Source organism: Protopterus annectens, chromosome 10.part0 (genome assembly GCF_019279795.1).
Source record: "Protopterus annectens isolate FY-2018-M chromosome 10.part0, PAN1.0, whole genome shotgun sequence".
Taxonomy (NCBI): domain Eukaryota; kingdom Metazoa; phylum Chordata; order Ceratodontiformes; family Protopteridae; genus Protopterus; species Protopterus annectens.
In genome coordinates, this window is record NC_056744.1 from 1,180,171,107 (window position 1) to 1,180,189,931 (window position 18,825).

Below are 18,825 nucleotides of genomic sequence, written 5' to 3' on the forward strand. Positions count from 1 at the left end.
GATATGTCTTCAGTGGTGATGCCATTATTGTATATAAGTGTTTTCTCTGATGCTGATATTATGTAAGTGCTCAACTTAAGGGAAATTATTTCTTTCATGTTTCTGTTTTCCAGCACATACAACGAGCAGCAGAAATGGAGATATAACATAAAATCAAATATCATGAGTGATCAATAATGTTCATTTTTGTGAATGGAATACTAGTAAAAGAAATGTATTTCTGTCTTATCCCTTTTTGAATTCAACAGATTTTAATGTGCATATACAGTTGAGTACCTTTTATGAAAATGTACTAATTTTACTAGTATTCAGTTCAATAACCATTTAGGCATATGCCTCAGTCGCCTGACCAGTCATCACAATAACATTTTTATGAAAATGCACCCTGAGGTATACTGTCACATCCACCTCACGTAAGTTTTTAAAACATTGTTGCTCAGTGTTTTTTGCACATCATGTTCTCTTAGATATTTTGCCTTAGACAGATACAGGGTTTCACTAAGTGAATGTGCAATTTCAAGGGAAGGAATCCACTTAATAAAAGAAATGCCACAATGAACAATACTAAGAAGATAAACCAAATATTTAATGGCATAAGCATCTTATCAAGGCAAAATGCCTTTCAATTGTCCAGACTTCTGCCTCATATTTTTTGGTCTATTCCTTAAAACAATTGTGGTCTTTTGGCAAATTACTGAAGGCTGAAATCACTAAATAATGAGACACATTTGTGTTTTAGGCTTCATATCCTTCAGAAAATGTATGCTAACACAATCCCTGTCATTCAAGCAACTATCAAAGTTTATTAAGAACAATTTTTAAAATCAGTCCCTATTTTTGGGCCTTTGTCCCCCAAGTTATTTTAGGCTATTTCTAGATTTCTTGTGCTAAGAGGTTAAGAGGTATAGGGGCACATAAACTAAAGCAATCATCCTCTTTGTGTCTTTGAATTTCCCCTGTGAATTTTTGAGTAGAAATATATTGCTTTTGTTTGAACAAAGTTTAATGTCAGATTTGCACTAAAGATTGTTAAAACTTCTGCTTAAAGCTCTCAGTTTGCAATAAAGTGCTTAATACAGATAGAGTCAGAAAAGGAACCCATCTACAAAATGTAAGACAGTTTAGATTTATGCATCTGTGTTGCTCATGCTGTTACTCTAGGCACACACCTCCCAGACAACGGAAGGCTTTGTTTATCTCAGGTTACCTCTCCACCCATTCTCCAATGGCAACAAAACTCACTGCAAGCTTTGCTTTGCCTCAACAAACCACGAACTGCATGTAACAATTACAGTCACCTGTAAAGAAGAACCATCAGTCTACGAAATATGGGAATGTTCATAAACTGCTGAAACAGGTATGTATAGTATTGCTGCTTATTACTAAAAAGATTATTACTTTGCAGAACACTTTTGTGTTTGATAACTGTGTGTCATTACAGAGATTTGTATCAGTAAGAGTTCAAAACTATGAGAAAAATTTATAGTTTCAGGATGAATATTAAATACTTGGAAAATATGAAAAATATTCAGAATAAAAATGTCGCTCCATCTTTGTTTAGATAAATTGTGTGCAAGTACTAATTACTTATATTACAACTTGTATTTGAGCCAAGTGAAAGTAAACAAAACTCGGCATTCACAAACTTCAGTCTTACCAGTTGTGAATTACATAAATATCTTTATTAAATGTTGTAATAGAAAAGTACCTGAATGATCATCAGAGTCTTTTGACTTCAGTTGAGTTTTTCTGGCCTAATGACACACAAGTCTGATTTTTAAATCTTAGGTATAGATTTGGCTCTGAGTGGACTGTTATGTCAATCTGAAACATAAGACATTACTTCCAGAGTAACTTTGATTAAGATATCATATCAACAGTAAGGTTAATATACAGAAAAATATATAAAACACAAGCTTTGTTGTTCAAAACATTATGTTTTTTAGAATGTTTACAAACTTTTTGTAACCTGCTTGTTGACGTGCTGACTCAGTAGAGAGCAGATACAGGGAGCTGAGTACTATAAGCACGGGATATTGTAAGGATGCATGGGGCAGACAAGGTAAAGAACGGCTCATCCAGATTCTTTATATTTGGTGAAAAGACATCTGTGGAATCAAAGCATTGAGTACTGAGAGTAATCCTTTGTTAATTAGCTGCATACACAGAGTATCACAGAACTGTATCCTTGACACAGAGCACCTGTTAGGTTAATAAGGACAATCTGGATTGGTTACAGATGTTAGCCATATGAGTATATGCAGGGCTGGAGGTTGCAAGTGATGGGTTAGTCCAGTCTGGTTATGTTAAAAGAGCATCAGAGAGCTGAATGACGTCCGCTGATGGTGGTGAGAGCTAAGGCAGTATATACATGACCTGAGATCAACAGGATTTAAAGTAAATCATCACTGCTCACATGACTGCAAATCCAAGATTTGCAGGTAACAAAACAAACACTCATACAGTCATAAAATAATTCCATAAACACTGGGATACTGATATAATTAACAAAACTGTAAATCAAAACAACAAAAAATACTGCTAAAGACTATTAACTAAGCTGAAAGCAATGGAGAAAGTAATTTATACAGGAAGGTTGGTCTCATAACCCCTAACCCATATATATATATATATATATATATATATATATATATATTATATATATATGTGTGTGTATATATATATATATATATATATATATATATATATATATATATATATGTGTGTGTGTGTGTGTGTGTGTGTGTGTGTATGTGTGTATATACTAACCTACATATACTAAGTACTGGGTAAGGACAACATTATAACACTGCACAAATTTCACATCTCACACACACACACACACACACACACACACACACACACACACACACACACACACACACACACACACACACACACATATATATATATGAGTTCACTACATTTGACCAAAATTTCATTTGACCTAAACCCATTTCACCTAAACCAAATGACTGAAAGTTCATTTGACTGAAAACCCATTTGACTGAAAAATAGCACTGGCAGTCTGTAGAGCACTGTAAGGCAAGTAAAAGGTATATGCCCTGTTCCCCAATGTAGTGCGACCCTGGAGTTAGAATATATTGTTGGGGGGGTGTGGGGGTTTGATTAGATATTCTGTGCTTTGATTTAATATTGTTCAGTAAAACTGATCTTTGTGGGGGGCTGCGCCCCCACACCCCCCAATGTGGGGAGTGCACCCCATAACAATATATTCTAACTACAGGGTCGGACTACACTTGGCCAACAGAAGTGGGTTATTGCTATTATACAATGACATACTTTAAGAAAAGAAATAATTACATTTCTTAAATAATGGTATAGTATAATGCCTCTTGCTGCCCTTCCACAGCTGACTGGTATTCTACGGCAGTTCTGATGTACTGCGCATGCGTATGCTTACGCACTATATCAGAGCTGTGGGAGGAAGCAACGGAGAAAGCAACATCTCCGTTGCTTTTTACAAACTACTTTAAAAAAAGCAACGGAGAATCTCTGTTTTTTTTTTAAAGCAGTCTCTCTATGTTAAACGCATTTAACATAGCAAGACAGCTTTAAAAAAAGCAATGGAGAAAGCAAGATCTCCGTTGCTTTTTACAAAGTGTCTCGCTATGTTAAAGAAGTTTAACATAGCGAGACAGCTTTAAAAAAAGCAACGGAGAATCTCCTTGCTTTTTTTAAAGTTGTCTCGCTATGTTAAATCCATTTAACATAACGAGATACCTTTAAAAAAAGCAACAGAGATAGGAAGATCTCTGTTACTTTTTTTAAAGCTGTCTCGCTATGTTAAACTCATTTAACATAGCGAGACAGTGTGTAAAAAGCAACGGAGATCTTGCGTTCTCTGTTGCTGTAAAAAAGGACTTATACTAATGGAAAAAGTCCAGGCGACCGGACCTTTTTCCATTAGTATAACTCTAGTTTATAACGTGCATGCTGACCAATCAGCGCGCACGTTTTGGAATATTAATGGGGGGTTGTTGTATAATTGGGTTGTTTACGTAGTAAGTGGATATCTATATTTTATTTACACTTGCTACAAACATGACTAAATTATTTAAGAAGCAATTTAAGACATGATGAGTCCATGACACAGAGTTGCTATCATTTAATGGATGGATTTAATTTGCTTGCACTGTATGGTATTGGCTGGTTACTACACTGTCCTGCAGTAGAGAGAGTTGTTTTGAGTATGGCAACATTCATTTTTTCATTCATTCAGTAACCAAAAGCTTGCTTAATCCAGTTGAGTGTCTCGGTCTGTGGGCACAAGAGAATGAAAGCAATCCTTAATAGGGATTCTCTCATCGCAAATGTGTATTTAAATTTGATCTGGGACACTCCTCCTAGTCTAGTGTTATTACCTCATTCTACCTAATACAGGTAGAACATGTGAAAAGGCTAATCCACTTAGTTTCTGCTCCTCCTTTCTCTCCTTCCACTTAAAAAAAACATTTTTTTAAGCTTGTTTCCTGCCTTTCCTGTGGGTAGTCTAGTCTGGATACAGATTTGCTGTGTCCAGGACTGTTTGTGGGCTTCTGAGACCCCAAGCCTTTCTGTGTTGGAGAGAAGCCTTCTAGCTTAATTTTGTTTCTTAGAACTAGCCAGTTTTTTAGTTTCAGCACTCGTCTGTTTCTTTCAGCTCAGCACTTGTTCAGAACGCGTTGTAAGCACTAAATAAGCTACAAATTACTACAGCACTCAACTTTCCTCACTTGTCTAGAGGAAAACAGTTTCTAGTACTTAACAAATAAGCACCTGTCTGGGCATGTCTAAGGGTCAGCTCCCAGTGTTTTCTCCTGTCTACCTGATGAATCTGGGCATGTTGGGGCAATGCAGAAATTGCCTCATGTACACAGACAACCCTCCCCTCCTACTACCCAACACTACAACCTGTGAGAGATGCACTTATATAGCCAAACTGGAAGCAAAGCTCTCTTCACCCAAGACTGGACTAGATAGTCAAGAGGAGAAGGTAAACATTTGCACCACACCACATTCATCACATAGTCCCTCAAAACCTACACCACCAAAACACACACACATAGAAACACAAAACACACACCTACATTCTCGGAGGCTCTCAGTAAAAATCTGCCCAAGCAACAGGGACCTCCAAAGCAGAAAAAGAGGCAACCTCAACCCCCCCAACACAACCCAAATGACACATAGCCCATAAACTCAGTGTGCCACTCAACCACAGCTCATAAGGCATAACAACTTACCCAACACTCTAGTCATAGGTGACTCTATAGTCAGGCACACTGATGTTCCATTCACCAGGCTAAACAAGGAGAAAGTTACTGTCAGCTGCCTGTCGGGTGCCAGGAGCCACCACATAATGCATGCACTTAGGTCACTCCACAACAAGTACAAATATGACTCTGTCATTGTCCATGTTGGTGGGAATGACCTGAGACATACCTCCCTGGACTACATGAAAAGGGACATGGATGAGCTGTCCGATCATGTAGCCCAGGCAGGTATGACCCTAGCCCTGAGTAGCATTCTGCCATCACCCAGAATAATACCACAGTACAAGGACAAAATGATTGACTTCAACAATTGGCTAAGTTTCTGGTGTCATTCTAAGGGGATCCAGTATCTGTCTGCCTGGGATGACATGATCGACAAACTATGATGCTTTGCCAGAGATTCCGGTTACTGGCTAAGGCTCTAGCCACCCCTATAGTGCCTTTTTTAGGCAAGGTTTAAATGACAAATTCACCACCATAACAGGTACAAGCAAGCAGAATCTGAGGGTACTGCTACTCAATGCTAGAAGTCTAAACCTCAAAATGCACTCACTTGAGGCACTCCTTAAAATGGAGAACATCGACATCTTTGCAACGACAGAGACCTTGTTCAAGGCTCCAGAGGGTACCCCTGCATCACCAGGCTATAATTCATACCACACCTTTCGGCCACCTAACCTGGACTGAAACATTAAAGGCGGAGGCGTGTCCATATTCATTAAGGATATCTACACCTCCAGGCTAGTTGCTCATCATAATGCATCTGAGATTATCCAAGTGCAACTAACTCTGGGCAAGACCGCAATCCAAATTGTAGCTTGCTACAGATCCCCCACAATGCCCCAGGACTCCCACTCCTCATTTCTTGATACACTGGAAAATATTTGGATACAACCTAACACCCTAATAATGGGTGATTTCAACTACCCCACCATTAACTGGGAAAACTACTCATGTACCAACTCTTGTGCCAAACGTTTTCTGGAATTCATAAATTCTAATGCCTTGGATCAACTTATCCACACCCCTTCCAGGGGCAGCAATATCCTAGACCTGGTTATTACCAACATGGGCAACCAGTGCTCCACACCAGAGGTCAATTCCTCGTTGGTCAGATCCAACCACAAGCTAATCACCCTAGACATCCACATCCCTCCCCCACCCCCCCATTAAGACAACCACCATAAAAAATTTCTCCAAAGCCAACTTCACGCTTCTTAAGACAGAAGTGGCAAACTTCATGACACCCATGCTGACGGACAATAGAGGTATGACTGCTGAATTCTACACAAATGCACTTTATAAGCACTTACACGAGTGCATGGATCATGCAATCCCTAACAGACTCAAGATGCTATCCTCCAAACAAAGGAAGCCAATCTGGTGGTCCCCTGCCATAAACAAACTCTACAACAGAAGAAAGAAACTGTTGCAAAAAAGAGTAAAATCCCATGATTGGAGGAACTCCCTGGTCAGCCTCAGTAAGAAGCTGAGATCCCTCATAAAATCTTCCAAAGCTAGTTACAAAAACAAAATCACCAATGACTCTAAAGACAACCACAAAGCATTCTATAGCTATGTCAAGAATCTCAATGGCAACACTCAGATCTGCTCTGAGTTACAGCACAATGGCACTAAATATACAAAACCAACTGATATTGCCAACATCCTGGCAGATAGATTCAGTGCTAACTTTACCCCCCCCCATCCCCTAAAAGGCCCATTCTTTACCAGAAGAATGCAAAGTTCCTGTAATCATGGCTGCACAGGTAAAAAACACACTCTCCAAAGCCAAGAACACAGCATCCATGGGATCTGACAACATCCCTGGCTGCATTCTACATGAACTACAGAACTTCACCCCACCTAAGTACAATGTTCAATCATAGCCTCACCTCAGGCTATGTGCCCACTGAATGGCGCACAGCGACGGTTATCCCACTCCACATAGGGGGAGCCAACATGGACCCCAGAAACTACCGCCTCATTAGCCTGACAAGCCTGGTCTGCAAGGTTATGGAACGTATCATCATGGAACTTATAAACAATTACATTGGTAATCTCCAAACTCAGGACCCCATCCAGTTTGGGTTTGTAAAAGGCAGGTCATGTCGCCTAGACCTGATAGACTTCTTTGAAGTGGTCACCAAAGCCATAGATGAGGGTAAGGTGGTTTGCACAGCCTATCTAGATCTCGCCAAGGCTTTCAACACCATCCCCCACTCTGGAATTATAGATAAACTCACTAAACTAGGAATAAATCCCTATGTCACAAGATGGGTTGCCAACTGGCTCACTGACAGAACCCACACTGTGAAAGTAGCAGACTCCAAATCCAACTTCAGACCAGTGACAAGTAGAGTACCACAGGGTTCAATCCTGGATCCTCTCCTGTTTGGTATCTACTTCTCTGAAGTGCAGGCTAACATAGAAGGTCTTTGGCTAACGAAGTTCACAGATGACTGTAAACTAGGAGCCATAATCAAAACTCCAAAAGATGTGGACATCCTACAAAAGGGCCTCGCTGAGACAGATGCCTGCTGTCAAAGCCATGGCCTCATGCTCAATGCCAAAAAGTGCATTGCCATCCCTTTTGGTAAAAACTCTGTACCCATGAACTACCACATAGGCGGTAGTCTATTTAACACTGAAAGTGTGATAAGAGACATTGGGATACAGGTGGACAGTAGTCTCTCCTTTGATAATCACATTGCCACAGTAGTCAGGAAATCCTTCTATGTGACACACCTCATCACAAAAGGTTTCTCATCCAGGAAAAAAGAGGTCATTGTTCCCCTCTACAATGCCCCTTTTGGTATGTACCTCACAAGACATCTACAACAACTGGAAAGGCTGCAGAAATACCTCACAAAGAGGATTATCGGCCTCAAACAGATGCCCTACGCAGACCGTCTCAAGAAACTGCAGCTTTACTCCATCACATATCGTCTACTCAGAGGCGATCTCTGCCTAACACACAAAGCTATGTCAAACATAGAGCTTTTGGACATGCTCCACTTAAAGAAATCCCAATCCCTCTGAGCTACACGGTCTAGGGACCTAAACCTTGTCACCACAATGAACAGAACATGCCGGAGGGATAGATTCCTGTCCCAGAGACTTCCCATACTCTGGAACAAACAGCCTATCTATATGAAAAAAAGCTCCTCATTAGCACTCTTCAAGAAAAATCTTGGTGATTGGATGGGAGATAGGAAATTCACCCCGGGGATCACTTCTGTGGCTCTGCTCGACAGTGGCACAGGAAAATAATTTTCTTGGGTGGTGAAAGCCAGGGTACCTTTTGGCTAGGCTTATATAGGCCCTAGGGTCAATAGCCTAGTACCAACCTATGAACCTAATGAACCTATGAAGATACATATATACACACACACACACACACACACACACACACACACACACACACACACACACACACACACACACACACGGCAGAAAAAGGTAGAATGCTCATGTGCCTTTCCTATGTAATAGCAAGTGGGATGGAATTTCAAATTAGTTACAAAACCCAACCTAGCAACTACTGCATAATATAGTGAGGTGCAAAAGACTTATGAATTACTGATGCAGACAATAGAGCAGACTACAGTAGATTGCTAAGAACCCCCCCCTTCCTCCTGATTCCTAAAAATTAGCTATCAATGGACAACTATGCTTTGTACTTTTGTCATGTGAAGCAGACTGCTGTAGAGCCAACCGCTGCACAGCTTCTGCTCTGCTGTCACTTCTTATGTCAAATGCAAGTAAATTGGGAGCTGCGTAAACCTCTGCTGCTTGTGTTGTATGGCCCCTGCACCTGCTACTCTACCTAGCTGTTCTGCATCTGCCCGGTCTGTGCTCATAGCAGCATTTGTGCAAAGTATGTATGGTATGGCACTCTGGTGGACTGTATACCACAAGAGAAACAGTTGTATAAACAGCATATTCAAGAATAGCTTGGGTATTCCACATTAAGAAATAACACAGATACATGGTAGTGATGGAAGCATTGCCTGTATACATAAGCAATATTTTATGAAGTAACTGAAGCTAGAGACACAGAAATGGAGGGACATCCTCACCATTAATATAGCATGTACATTACAGCTGAGCTATTATTATCATTATTTTACAGGTTTGGGACATGAGGCCTACCACAGATATAATTACATTGTCTTTTTTTAAACTGTGGGTTGTTACATAGAAGGATTACCATAAACCTGAGCACTTTTATGTTTTAAAAAGAGGATTAGGTAGGTGGAAGTGGGAGTCTCACAGACAGATGCATAGTGTCAGCATTTAAACTGAGAATTGTGAAGGTGGAAGGGGTCTTCTTTATACATAAGCGTTATTTTTAACTACAGTTTGGAGAGTTAGGTGTATTTTAACATTTGCTAACTGCTGGGAGGGATGTGGAAGGAGGGAAGAGTTTTACTTACCTGTATCACTATAAGGGCCATGACTGAAGAGACCAGAATAGTTTTAATACTTTCAAGAACTTGATGAGTGAAGGGAAGTTGAGGAAGTGTGTCTGTCACACTTCTTCTGAGTACATGGCAACAAGACAACTTGATGGATAGGTGGTGTTAGTCGGGGACTATCTCCTTGTATTATTAAAGAGCTGTTTTGAAGTTAGGCCAGAGATTTTTTTTGTTTTATTTTACTTTATGGAGCTTTCTTTCACCTAAGAGCTATTTGCATTTCTAAAATGTTGAACAGTGGCTCAAAAACAATGCTACTAACTGTTTACACTTAGCACAGGGATGTGGCATACTTTGCACAAACACTGCATTCTCCACCTTGAAGAAAAGTAATATATCTACTTCTAATTGAAAACTAATGTAGTATAACTTGGAAGGCTGTCATTGCAAAATGCATTCAGTATCAAGGTATAAGAGAGGATATCTCAAGTCACTCTTTGACAGGTCTTAGTACAACTCTCAGTGAAGCATACTGTACCTGAGACTGACATTCTTTTCTTAAGGATTTGAAGACATCTGGATAGTGAAATTGCCTGGGCCATATTACCATTTTCAGTACAAGGATTCTTGGTGATGGTGTTTACGGAAGAATTAAATATGCCAAGGTAAATGGTAGATGATGCTCAACTACTAACAGTTAAGTCAGGAGGATATATGATAAAAATGGTGATGTAGAAATAATCTACAGGAAAGTCTCCAGGAATAGATGGTATTCCTGTGGAAGTTTGGAATCTAGGAGAGGAGAAAGTGATAAAGATCTGGAAGGTTTTCTTTACCAGTATTTTAAAAGGAGGATAAACACCAACATCCTGGAAGAAGGTTGTGATGGTTGTAATACCTAAAGATGGCAAAGACCTACAGATACAGCTTCATATAGGCCCATTTTGTTTCTAAACCATGATTATAAAGTGTTTATGTATATAATGGCAATAAAATAATGGCATGTATGAGGCCAAAACTGATAGATATGGGTCAATGTGGTTTTATGGAGGGGAGGCAAACATTTAATAACATTAATAGAACAATGATAATCCAGAGGGAAGTAGAATGTAAGAAAATACCACTGTTGTCTGTGGGTCCTGATGCAGAGAAAGCATTCAGCAGAGTAGGCTGGCATTTTATGAGTAGGGAAATGGAAGCTTTTGTATTCCATAACAAAATAATAAGGTTAATTACGAGCATATATGAGGGATCTGAGGTGAAAATTAAAGTGTGTGTGGGGGGAAGGGGTTCCTTTTTGTTAAGTTCTTTTGAACAGAGGTACCAGGGAGGGGTGTCTTCTTTCCCCTTTGTTATTTGTGTTATATTGAGAAACATTAGCAAAGAAAATAAAGGGCTCAGAGATTCAAGGACATGACTGGCATAGTAATCAAGAAAAGTTGGTTTTATTTACAGATGATATTATCTTCTACCTGATAAAACCAGAAAAGGACATTTCAGTATTGTGGAACATTCTGAGTCAGTTTAAATCTTTTCGGGATACAAAATTAATGAAGATAAAACAGAGGCAATAGCTGTAAACTCTGTACCCACACAGAAAATGGGTCAGCAATACCCCTATTGATGGGGACATGATAAAAATGAAGTACTTAGGATTATGGGTTAAGACAGATTCTGTTATGGGAGCTAAGGATATGTGGGAAGAGACAAAACAAAAGATAATACAAAAACTGAGAAATTGGTAGCTCTGTTTTACCGATATGGATAGCAAGATGCAAGCAGTGAAAATTTTTTTCGTGCCTTTAGTTTTATACACATATCAGGCATATTTTTATCAACCAGAGGAAGTTGTGAATAGAAACTAATAACGAATTTTTAGGATTTTATCTGGGAGGGAAAGAGGGCAAGAGTCAAGTGGAATAAGTTGAGCCTTCCAACAGAATAAGTTGGTTTGGGATTACCTGATTTGAAGTGGTGTTTCAGAGCTACACAGTTAAAACTCCTATACATAGCAGAAGCCGAAAGCTATAATTCAAAGTGGAAAGGGACGATGATGATGAAACGGGGGAAATTCAAGAAATAGGGAGGGACTGGGATTGTGGATGCAGAACCTTAAGGAGAATAACCATACAGAGCATTATATTCATAAAGCAGCAAAAAGTATTCTAAGAACTAAGCCAACATGGGAATGGAGAAAGGAGATTCTGATGATAGTGATGACTGCAATTAGGGATACAGAGAACAGGCAAGAAGGGACTGGAGTTTATTGGAGAAAACTGGCAAAAGAGGCAAGGTATTGGGAGCAAATAATTATAGAGGGATAGGTAATAGAATAATAAGAGGCCAAGAATTCATTTGCACTACAGGCTAGAGACTGCCTTTCCTATCAAGGATTGATATCAGAGTATAGGCAAAGAGAAAAGAAAAGGGGGATCCTAGATGAAAGACTAGCACTGGTAAAGAGTTTAGTAGAATTTAGAACAGAAGCTGCTGTTAGAAAGGATTCATAGATTCACAGATTGTTATTAGGCTCATGACCTGGGGGAGCCTTTCTAACCATAGCCAAGTTTTGCTGAAAGAATGCTGTCCTATATCCAAATAGGACATTGAGGGCCAGGCATTTATAAGTTACCTCTGTCCATAAGGGACATGGGTGCCAGGATACATTTCCTATTCCCCATCCACTGGTCCAGGTTGTGCTTAAACTAGGTAATAAAGTAACTCAGTTTCACAAGAATCGGAAGGCTGTTCCACAGGGGGCAGTCTCTGGGATACATAGCTGTCTCTCCAGCATGTTCTGTTTTAGTCACGGATAAAGTTCAAGTTCCTAGACCCTGTGTTTCTGGTATTCTTTGAAGTTAGGGAATATATAATATTGCATGATAACTATAGGAGTCAGTCAGAGGAGGAGGTTAGAAAGAATTTGGAAGAAAGATTGGATAAGCAATTCACAAAAAACAAAACAATGGGAGGATATAATTATGGCACCCAAACATGCAACAAAGTGTAGAAGATTTAGGATCTTTGCTTAGAAGTGTTTGCATAGGTATTTTTATACCACAAGAGGACTCCAAAGGATTTTTCCTGTGGTAGATTGCAAATGTTGGATGTGTGATGTAGAAGAAAGAGGCAATTGGAAATATATTTCTGGGAGTGTAATTAGCTGGCAAACTTCCATGCAGTACTCTCTCAGAAATACTGGTGGAGCAAATTGGTATAACTAAGGAAATTATTATTTTTTTTTTGAGTTGTAATACAGAATCAGAATTGCCTAGATATAGTAAGGCCTTGCTGAGTTTAATTCCGGTGGCTGCCAAAAAAATAAATTACTAAAAAATGGAAATCAAAGTCTAAACCAGCCGTACTACAAGTAGTGAATATAGTAACAGAGATAAAAGAACTGGAATTGGGATCTTTAGAAAAGGGTACAAGCAAATTACATAGAAAAAAATGGGAATTATGGGAACAACACATGCAGAATAATGTTTTGGAGGAGGAGCAATGAGGTTTAAGGGAAGGCAGACATTGAATGAGCTAGGTAATGTTTGATTGACAATGACTGTACAGAAGAATGTGTGAGATGTATAATGTCTGCAACTGAAAATATATCAATATGGTTTGTTTTCATTTATATAAATTTATGATTGCCTATGTCATGTGTGATAATTCAATAAAGATGTTTCTTGTTTTTTAAAAAAAGGATACTTGGTGATGTTATCTTTGCCATGATGGTAAAGGTCACTTTTCTGGAGAAGAATATATAACTTTTAGTTACTTCTGATAAAATGCAAACTCATCGCAGATATGTTCTGGGCAAATATTTTCTTCCCTAAACTGAAATGAAGTCATATACTACTCACACCCCACAGACTAATAATTTATACATTGTTCATAATTTAGATATTGCAAAAGCCATGTTGGTTGTGGGAACGTTACCAATACAGGATTATATCTCTGAAATAATTTGACACATTATAGCAAAACTTTCTCGAAAACATATCTGGATATTTAGTTATAAACTGAACTTTTATTGTCACTTTTGTCTCCCAAGCAGCTGACCATCAACTGCTTCCCAGTGCCTCTCTTTGATCACCATGTCAGCCTAGCTTTCTTATTCTCTCTCCCAACTTTCTCTTCTGGCTTGGGAGCAGTGAGGAGGTCAAGGCATCCTGGTGCAGTGTCATAACCTCCCTAAGGAATGTTTTCATTTCCCTCACCTACATATGCCCAGTAACATCCAAGGGTGGGATGTGCAAAAGGCATCAGCACTGAACTGCTGCTCACATTGGCAAGGGACTGACATTAGGAGGAAGTCCCACTCACCCTCACAAAACACCTTATGATTGTTTCCCTGGTCTGCACCAGAGAATTCTAACCACAGCACTGTGTTCTGCACTCCCTCCTCCCTCATCAGGATGGGCACACCAAACCTTCCCTGCTAGCATCACAGACATCTAATCCACTAAATGAACCCAGATCACCTGGGCCATAGTCAGGAGGATTATTCCATCTCTATCATGGTGCTGACTAATATATTTTGCAGTTTTATGTGCAAAGGTAATAGAACAATTGCATCTATAAGAAATTTAATATGTACAAGTTTGTTGTGATTGTAATCAAATGAACATTTTCAGTCTGTCAAACTAATGGATGAAAAACCACAGTAGATGTAAAGTCCAACTATAAAAATAAAATGATAATTCTGAAATACAAAACATGGGCTGTGTTTTCATGTATGGTGTAAAATACCACAAGACATTTGTTTTCTGCATAGCCTATCTCCTAGGTGAAGCTTTTTCTGACAGGTGACAGCTTTTTGACTGTAAAGAGGTCACAGAAATTGTCTACATACAAAAGCAACAATGATTATTATGTATTTCTTCTCAACAAGCTTAAGATTATTTTTGCCACTACCTATCATAGTCATGCTCATTGATCTAAGACAACACCTGAATCAGATTTAGTTTTATTTGATTTGTATCTGTTACTCCTGCCTTTTCAAGACATTGCTGTGATAAGGTTGGTGGCTAAGCTATCATCTTCCAATTAAAATAAATAGCTTATCAACATTCATTGTGATTGTATACTTTTTCTTTGGCCTATCTTGGTCATCTGCAGTCTGTCTACAGCAATATCCCTTCATGCTGTCATGATTTCCTTTGCCATTCTACACTATTTCCAACAGCTGTGTTTCCTGTATCAAGGGGCAGGAAGATACCCAAACTGTCAGAGCCAGGATCCTTCCTGATGGCAACTGAATTATTATACTCAGGACCTTTGGGGTGCAACGACCATGTTACATAGCTGTACATTTCATTACCTCTCACACTGGACACATATCCAACACTGAAGTGACTGTTACTGACCATGTTACATAGCTGGACATTTCCTTACCTCTCACTCTGGACACACATCCACCACTGAAATGACTGCTACTGACCATGTTACATAGCTGGACATTTCCTTACCTCTCACTCTGGACACATATCCAACAATGAAGTGACTGCTACTGACCATGCTACATAGCTGGACATTTCATTACTTCTCACTCTGGACACATATCCAGCACTGAAGTGACTGCTGCTGACACTGAGCTTAGGTAGCAGTTCCCCATCCTCCTGGCCCCCAGCACAAACAGGTTCTCTGAGAACTAAGCTTCTATTTAGTTTATTGTATGAGGATGAATAGGAGCATTACCTTTTTTATGAAGTCTGGTTCTCTCTGTTACATAGCTGGACATTTCCTTATCTCTCACTCTGGACATATATCCAACAATGAAGTGACTGTTACTGACCATGTTACATAGCTGGACATTTCTGTACTTCTCACACTGTACACATATCCAACACCGAAGTGACTGTTACTGACCATGTTACATAGCTGGACATTTCCTTACCTCTCACTCTGGACACATATCCAACAATGAAGTGACTGCTACTGACCATGTTACATAGCTGGACATTTCATTACTTCTCACTCTGGACACATATCCAGCACTGAAGTGACTGCTGCTGACACTCGGCTTAGGTAGCAGTTCCCCATCCTCCTGGCCCCCAGCACAAACAGGTTCTCTGAGAACTAAGCTTCTGTTTAGTTTATTGTATGAGGATGAATAGGAGCATTACCTTTTTTATGAAGTCTGGTTCTCAATCCTGTGAAGCCATAATCACATTCCTGAACCAGAAAGTATTATATGATATGTGGTAGCATTTGTAATTTGCCAGTCATGTTTGAATTTATGTTGTAGCCTGAATGATATACCTTGGAAGAAAATGTCATGCCTTGCCATTTCTGCCTTCATTTGTCTCAGAGAATCAGTACCTTCATTTTAAAAATATTTTGGTAAATTAATTTTTATGGAAATTAGGCCAGGTAAAAATCATGATGAACAATTCAGTTTTTACTGGAGACTTTTTAAAAAATAGATGCCACTGACTATATTTAAATAGTGGAGAAAGCATGCTAACGATACACTATAATGAAATTACTAAAATGCTTCATTGTAAGAATACACAAATTATAAAGTAAATGGTTTTAATTAAAAGGAGTTCAGATTTTTAAAATGAGCAACAAAATGATTATACAAAAGTGATCTAACATTTTCACTCCATCAGTATATAAATCTTAATCATAAATGTAATGTAACTTATTATTCCACAAATATAAATATTTTCAGGTGGTTTTACATTGATCGCTGTTGCAGTAGCCTATGCTATATGTATTATATAAGGTTATAATAGCTGGCCAGCTTCCCAAGCCTCCATGTACTTTCCACACAATCAAGCCATTAGTCAGTTTGACCTGAGCTAACTAAAGGCCAGGTTTAGATGCCAAGACATACAGAGATTTCCTGCTAGTGAAGATAGTACTACTATGTGTACTACTAGAAACTGCAATTAAAAAACAACTATTTAAAGAAATGTTTAAGAAGGGAGGAGATTCCTAAAGGACTATGGGTGTGGAAATACCCAAATGGATGTGAATGACTCTGCATTTCACTGTGAGTTACTATGTTTGACAAGCATGGCTGTGATTTACTACATTTGTTAATTAAAAATAATGAGTGTAAAATGTCAGATTTGAATATACAGACAGAAAAGTTAAATGACAGTATTAAAATGGATTTGTTGTTTCCGACCAAAGTTAATGATTTTAATAGTATTTTTGTTAGTGTAGAAAACAAACTATAAATGAATTGAAGGACAAATAGGCTAAGAAACTGCATCAGGGCCACCTAGAATAAATGAATGGTTCTGCATAACCAGCACTTAAAGAGTTTAGAAATTATAATAAGAATGTTTTATATAATAATGGAGATGTGCAAAATAATGGTGATGTGAATTTTGATACTGCTGCTAGTAACTTTAAAGTGGATAGATATGGTAGTAATGTTGAAGAATAGGACCCACCCTTAGATTTTAATGGGGTAAGAAGGTCACAAAGATTAACTGAGCAAAGGGAAAGGCAGCAGAATAACGATTATGGTGCACAGAACCTGGGTTTTTACCAGAGGGGGAGAGGGTGGGGGAGGGGGAGATTTTAGTCTCTGAACCTGCTGACACTGAAGTTGACAACATTTTTCGTGATGTTTGTGAAGAAGTAGGACCAAATGTGGTAATTAATGACAAGCAAGATTTTACTATCACCAATTTACTAGTGTTGAAGTTACTGGTGAATGGGCCAACGTCTTGGAAAGGGGGTTGAATGTTGTACCTAGTAAAAGAGGTAATATGGTACAAAGTATTATACAACCCAAGTCTATTACTGGGAAATTGAATCTTGTTTTTTTAAACAAGGGCAGTAGTAATATACCAAGGCAAGAACTAACTAAGCTCAGGACTTTTTTGCCTGTTGCTCACCCAGTAGTTAGTTTGAAAAAGTTTGTGAACAACAGGTTCATGATACTCTGAGAAATAAATCAGATAGTCGCATGCAAGGCAATTTAACGAAGGAAGAAGTCAGGTTATTAAATGAGGTTATATGTAATAAAACTATTAGAATCATGAAGCCGGACAAGGGTGGGGGGCTAGTTGTTATGTATGGGGTCGATTACGTAGACGGGATGTTTACTGATACCTATGATTATGCATCAAGGAATGAATTAGATATAGCCTATAGGAATGTTAAACTAAGTTTGGATGAGATGGTTCTCAAAGGAGAGCTTACTGTTGACGAGCATAAGTACCTGTCCGTGGACCACCCAAGGATTCCAACTATGTTTGGAATCCCAAAAATACATAAAAACATGAAAGATTCCCCCCTACACCCTATAGTGGATGCAGCAGGCTCTATTACTTTTGCAATGGCTAAATATATTGATCTTCATCTTAAAGTCATTCTTACTGGGTATGAATATATTTTAGGGACTCCTGGGATTTTTTATCAAAAATTAAAAAATGAGTTTTGCTTGGATGAACTTCTTTTAGTTATAGTTGATGTATGTGATTTATTCTCTGTAATTCCACAAGTGACAGGTTTGGAAATGTTCTACGAGTTTATGTGCCAACACCCAGGTTTTTCTAAGAGTAAAGCTAACACTCTTAGGAGTTTAATGGAAATGGTCTTGGAAAACAATTTTCTTATTTTTTAAAATCAGATTTACAACCAAGTAAAAGGGGTAGCAATGGGGGCAGGATGTGCCCTCATCTTTGCAAACATTGTTCTAGCCCAATGGGAGAAAACTTGTATTTTCACATCAGGTTTTAAAGGAGAGTGGAGTATGTATGTTAGATTTTTAGATGATATAGTAATTTTTTGTAAAGGAAGTGAGTGAAGATTATTGGAATTTTATTCATTTTTATTTATTTAAGTTTGATGACCGGGGAAGTCCACTGGGCCAAGAAGAGCCCGTTTTCAGTGGAGGCCCGGGGAGAAAAACTCCACAGTAATTGCAAGTTACATTTCACATGTTACAAAAGGACATAGTACATACAGCTAATTAAACATTTACAAATAAGCTCCATGATATTTGCAATTGGCTTGTCACAATGTTACAAAAATGAAAAGACATAATTCAATACAGAAATTTCAACATTTACATAAAGTGAATATTTTTGTTATAAACTCAATTGTAGGTTTAACATTTCATAATATGTAGCTACTAGCCATTAGTAGGTTAGGAAAATATT

General features: G+C 38.5%; 1 protein-coding gene across 1 annotated transcript in view; it reads left to right on the top strand.

The window, feature by feature from the left end:
* Positions 1-1,277: 1,277 nt before the first annotated feature.
* CCDC17 (coiled-coil domain containing 17) overlaps positions 1,278-18,825 on the top strand; it is a 785,488-nt gene continuing 767,940 nt past the window's right edge. Inside the window, exon 1 of the mRNA XM_044086848.1 lies at positions 1,278-1,357. The gene's annotated coding sequence lies outside the window, so the exon portion shown is untranslated. The remainder of the gene's footprint in view (positions 1,358-18,825) is intronic.